Source organism: Saccostrea cucullata, unplaced genomic scaffold, assembly GCF_032062105.1.
Source record: "Saccostrea cucullata isolate Sc308-1 unplaced genomic scaffold, CSIRO_AGI_Scuc_v1 ctg2910, whole genome shotgun sequence".
Taxonomy (NCBI): Eukaryota; Metazoa; Mollusca; class Bivalvia; order Ostreida; family Ostreidae; genus Saccostrea; species Saccostrea cuccullata.
Window position 1 is genome coordinate 42841 of NW_026934495.1, and position 6202 is coordinate 49042.

General features: G+C 32.0%; 1 long non-coding RNA gene across 1 annotated transcript; it reads left to right on the forward strand.

The window, feature by feature from the left end:
* Positions 1-4786: 4786 nt before the first annotated feature.
* LOC134240845 (uncharacterized) lies at positions 4787-5879 on the forward strand. The gene is made up of 3 exons (XR_009986533.1): positions 4787-4899; positions 5487-5604; positions 5833-5879. It is a non-coding gene; the product is annotated as an uncharacterized LOC134240845 (long non-coding RNA).
* The last annotated feature ends 323 nt before the right edge of the window (positions 5880-6202 follow it).

Sequence of the window (6202 nt, forward strand, 5' to 3'; positions counted from 1 at the left end):
TTTCCTTTTAATGATACATTGCGTAAGAACTACCGATCTGCAGTGACTAAATACTTTAACCATTATTGATTTAATAAATCCGTTTTCAACACAATTTTTCTCATACACATTCTTTCCCCATCACAGATTATTTCCATGGTTATACCATCTTTAAACTTTTAAAAGAAACTTTCGAATCATGTGGATAGAATAATAGTCAGTGAAATGGATTAAACATCGATAGGTACATGTAACTCTTGCACGTCTGAACTTCAAAAGCGACTAATGTGCTCTGCAATGCCTATTTATATTATAGGTTTGGATGAAATACCCCGATTTCAGCATTTATGAAATAAAAGCATTCAACTCATATGGTCAAACTGAACAGCTTGAAAACAGGTTTTAATGTGAAGTCACCAGTCAGTACCCCGGTAAAAGAGTATTAGGACCATACTTGCCAACATCATTTGTTTTTTATAATTACCATTATTCAAAACCCGTAATTTTTTTTATGTATAGCATTTAATTTTCATTTGTTCCGTGATTAAATATTGGTAGCAGGTTATACATGTAAGAAGTAATAAACCTGCATCGTATTTTCAGAACTGAAAATTTAAGAACTTTTATAACAATCTGTAACTACTGACTATTACAAAATCATTAGTACATGTAATTACTACATTTTTACGACTTAATTTTAATTGTTAAAATCATAACCGGCAGCACAGTCCAACCATTTGTATCGTTTACCGTATATACATCATGTACATGTAATATTGAGTATTTTCTTTAAAATAATGAACTTGTATCTTACGCACATTAATTTTTCTTTGGTTAAAAAATTTACATGAATAAGAGAGAGAGATAGAGAGAGAGAGACTCGCCTTGCTCATATACATACATGTATTTATCAGATGGTTCTTGTATCAAATATATTGTCAAAATTATTCTATTAAACGTTATCTCCGTTTCCTATTTTAATTAAATTTATTTATAGATTTTATTCAACTTCAAGCACAATATGTAGTATTAAAATAAAGTCCATGCATGGTGCTGTTGAGCATCCGGAATTTTTCTTTAATCTTTTATCCCTGCGCGTCCTCCTTCACGGAAAAAAATGTAAATAAATTGAACGGCGTGTATAAACCGATGTGGTTTCGGTTAGGCAACGTGTTTTTTAACATGATGAGCGACCTTTGGGGGGGGGGGGTATAAAATGAAGATAATGTAGAAAAACGATTAGCAAAAATAGGAAGGGGTCTTTAAAAATTTATTTTTCTCGAACTTCTGGGCAAGAATGAGAAACCATACTTATGAAAGCTTCCTGAAATACATGTAATAAAGATTACTGTTTTTCAAATCATGACTGGAATAGGTATTCAAAATTAAACATAGGAAGTTGTACCCCCGCAAACAAAGTGATTGTGTATTTTGGGGGGTGGGGTGGGGGTGGATGGGTTAGGAATAACATTTTCTGTTTTACTGTCTAGCTGTCCTTCTGCCTCTCAAGGTTTTCCCAGAAGGCATGCTTTAAATTTATGGAGAATCTTGGAGCTCATACTACTCGATACAAAGATTTCGAATGATTCTAAGGTGTGTCATGGCATTGGTTCAAGGGAATATTATGGCAAATTCAAGGTCACTATAGAAAGAGTTAATGTTTTGTACGAGCCATTTGTATATGTAATCGAGAATATCTGGAAGCTCATACTTGATACAGAGATTTTTTGTGACAAAAAGGTTTTGTATCATTTGACTCAGAAAATAGTATAAATTCAATCTAGCCTTTTTTAAGTTCAGACTTGATACAGATTGCTTATGGTCCTCCGGTTTCAGATAACTAAAAATAATGCAATTTTTTCAAATTCAGTGTCACTGACAGAAAAAGTTGTAAAATTCCTGTCAGGCTTATGAATTTCTAATTACTAAAAGTTGTTTGAGATTGAGGTTTTGTCTTGACACAGATCCAAGGTTATTTCGTAGAGATCAGGGTCACTGACAGAAAAAAATATTTTCTTTTCCACGCTACGAATTAATAAATAAAAATCATTGGTGGCCGTACTTGAAACATAGATTACTTATAAATAGAAGTTGTGTCATGACCTTGATGAAGGCAAATCAAGGTCACTGAGAGAGAGAAAAAATGTTCAAGCATAACTTAACAAGAGGCTTACCCCGAGTTGAGAAGTTGTTCTTATAAAAAAAAAAGTAAAGTGACCTTGACCAAAGGTCGGCACTTCCTGTCCACAGCTCCAACGGAAGACCTACTCGTTGCTTTGCAACGAGCTCGGCTCTAGTTTATCTTTAGAAATTAAGAAAGATTTATTAGACATTTTTGATAGATGTTGCTAAACACGCCATTTTAACAATAGTTCTCGCAAACCTTTGAACTTCGTACTTATTTTATTTTATTTATTATATACCGTAATAATACATACATCTTTCATTTGCACAAATTTACACTTATTTCATACATATTTTCTCTCTGTTGAAATATCCTTTGATAACATTTTTTTTTAAATGTAGTACTGTACATTGTACGCGTAGGAAATATTCTGGCTAAAATAAACCCTGTAACTAAGAACGAGTTATTTAAAATAACATATCTTAAAATATTAATCACGTTTGTATTTGGGTGGAGTTAGTACTTTGAACCAACAGTTATAATTAAATATTTACATTTGCAATGTTTTCTACTTAACCAACTATGAAATTGATTTGAAAGCCATTTCCTTGTATACACACTTGTAGAGATATATGTAGGGAGAATTGCGCTGACCTAACGTCCAAATGAGACTGAAGACAAGATAGGGCAGCGAGAAAGTCAAACATTTAGCATATACATTTTCAATGATTTTAACCATGTAAATATAAAAATGCTTTATAAAAAGCTTTGTGTGAGTCATTGGTGTGTACATTTCACAAACTTGCCACAAAGGTATTTTTAATTTTTTTTAAATAAAGTAATTAGAATTAATTTTTTTTTCATAAATTGAAATTTTTAAATTGTTAAGTTGTTGGAGTTGAATCATTGAATTAAAAAAGTAGTAGCTTTTAATTACGATTGTGATAAGAAGTATTTTTGGAAATAAACGCTCATTTAAGTGTCACATACCGTATATTAATTACAAGATTGTTATACGTACATCACGATTTTTAGCTCACCTGAGCCGAAGGCTCAAGTGAGCTTTTCTGATCGAATTTGTCCGTTGTCTGTCGTTGTCGTTGTAGTCGTTGTCGTCGTCGTCGTCGTCGTAAACTTTTCACATTTTCATCTTCTTCTCAAGAACCACTAAGCCAATTTTAACCAAACTTGGCACAAAGTATCCTTGGATGAAGGGAAACCAAGTTTGTTCAAATGAAGGGCCACGCCCTTTTCCAAGGGGAGATAATTATGAATTAGAGAAAAATTAATGGCATTTTTAAAAAATCATCTTCTCCAGAACCACTGGGCCAGGAAAGATGAAACTCATGTGGAACCACCCTCAGGTAGTGTAGATTCAAATTTGTTCAAATGATGACCCCTAGGGCTAGGATGGGGCCAAAATGGCCGACCCAAGTTTTACACAGGAATATATAGGAAAAATCTTTAAAAATTTTCTTCTCCAGAACCACTGGGCCAGGAAAGGTGAAATTCAAGTGGAATTATCCTCAGGTAGTGTAGATTCAAGTTTGTTCAAATCATGACCCCCGGGGCAAGGATGGGGCCAAAATGGCCGACCCAAGTTTTACATAGGAATATATAGGAAAAATCTTTAAAAATCATCTTCTCAAGAACCACTGGGCCTGGAAAGGTGAAACTCATGTGGAATCATCCTCAGGTAGTGTAGATTCAAATTTGTTCAAATGATGACCCCTGGGGCTAGGATGGGGCCAAAATGGCCGACCCAAGTTTTACATAGGAATATATAGGTAAAATCTTTAAAAATCTTCTTCTCCAGAACCACTGGGCCGGGAAAGATGAAATCCATGTGGAATCATCCTCAGGTGGTGTTAATTCAAGTTTGTTCAAATCATGACCCCTGGGGCTAGGGTGGGGGCCAAAATGGCCCACCCAAGTTTTACATAGGGACATATATAGGGAAACCTTTAAAAATCTTCTTTTCAAGTACTTCAAAGCTATGATTAGTGTTACTTATATGGAATCATCTTGGTAGTGTAGATTCTAGTTTGTTCAAATGATGAACGCCGGGGGGGGGGGGGGGGGTAAATTAAAGATGTGCTCAGTTGAGCGCTGTGGCCCCTGGGCCTCTTGTTAATATTGGCATTCTGCCTCAAAGGCAAAGGTGACTTACGTAGATAAAAAAAAATATAAGTAACAATACAAAAAAAAAATAATGCGCGCTTACAATAGAAAATAAGACTACTAGACTTCAAAAATAAATTTATCAGTAGAACACATTTTCCACACGTGTAAGTTTGTACAATATTATTCAAACCAAAGGCTAACAAATTGATAGAAAGAACGCATTTTCCATGATTAAAATTTTCTACAATTGAGAACCACCATATTTTTTCTGTAATATAAATGTACTCTACAGAACAACTTTGTTTTCTTTTATAATTTTACTAATCGGGTGGAAAATAACAATTCTGGTCCATCCTTTATTTTTAAGGATGATTTAAGCATTAAGGTATACGTTATTCTTTTGAAATATTTTTCATGTTTGAACCTTTTAAACCTCATTTGTCATGCAATATCTGATTATATCTTCGACAAAGTCAGATCATTGACATGTTTAATTACCCAAAAAACCAGCTTTAAATAAGACTTTCAGTTTATTTAGAAAGTCAGTATGCAGTGAGGTGGTATAGGACAAACGCTATTTGGGATTACTAAAAATTCAACCATGAATTTTCGCACGATTATTCCCTATTATTTAGCTGCTTTGATTCTTGTTCTTCTCATTTTGACATCAGGTAAGTATAAACATTTCAATTTAAAATATAGAAAATAAAAATCTGGGTTTTTTTTTTTTTTTTTTTTTTTTGTTTGTTTTTTTTACAAAATTATTTATAATGATTGGTTTTTGTAAATTGGTATTAAAATCAATAAAATTACGTTTCAAAAATAAGAAATAGAGAGCACTTAAAATTATACTATTTCATAAATTATAAAAAAATGAATTTTTGGGTAAATAACTTTAACACATCACATTAGAAAATATGAAATGAATTTTAAAAGAAAAATTTTAGAAAATTTTCCCCGTCAGTATGTTTTTTATCATGTTCTCAGAACACGTAGAAGGGTGGTTTTGTCATACAAATTTAATTTTATCTGAATAGAGATACATACTGTATAGGTTAAGAAGAATATTATATTAATGCTTAATGTTTTGTAATTGCATGGAACAAAACGATTTATATACAAGTAAATCGGAAAGCTTATATTGAATTATTCATTCTCTGTGACAGTTATTTATGGCTTGTGACAAACCTATTAGATGCAATATTATAAAATTGTATGTGTTTCATAAATGTTTTACATTCATAAAAAACTATTTCAGTAACCGACAGCGCATGCGTACAGACAACACAAGCTCCAACGACGCAAGCTCCAACTACAACACCGTTTATACCAGTACCATGAAACCTGAGGACAATGACATATGCATATGGTAGAATGTATGTGTTACTTTCTTTAACTTTTTTAGGTACTATATATCTTTTAATGATCAATACAGAAATCTTTTTAGTGATTTAAAAAAAAAATCGTTCATAGCAAACAAAATTTTTAAAGAAAATTCGTCATTTACTTATAGTTAACATCAAAAATCTTCTAGAAAATTCAAATTAACATGAAATATTAATCTGAATTTCATGTGTCATTTAAACCAATTATTATTATTTCAGAAAACACCATTAAGGATGTCAAAACTGCTTAAGTGAAAGAAATGATTTGTAAACAATAACAAATAAATAAAAAAATGAATGAATGGTAGTTTTCTTTTAAATGGTCGATAAAACAATCATATCAGTAAACTTATGGTAGAAATTTATACCTTACATGATGCATTATGATAAAATGTACATGTAAAACGATCAGCAATATTTATTCGATTTCTTTTCTGAATTGCGAAGTTTTTATTCCTTGAACATACAATGTGCACCAAACCTAATCTCCCCAATGTTAAATACATGAATGCTAAATGAGAACGATTATATATTTATTAAAAACTTTTCCTTTTGAAATACCTCTATATGTTCCACATTTTACGGAAGT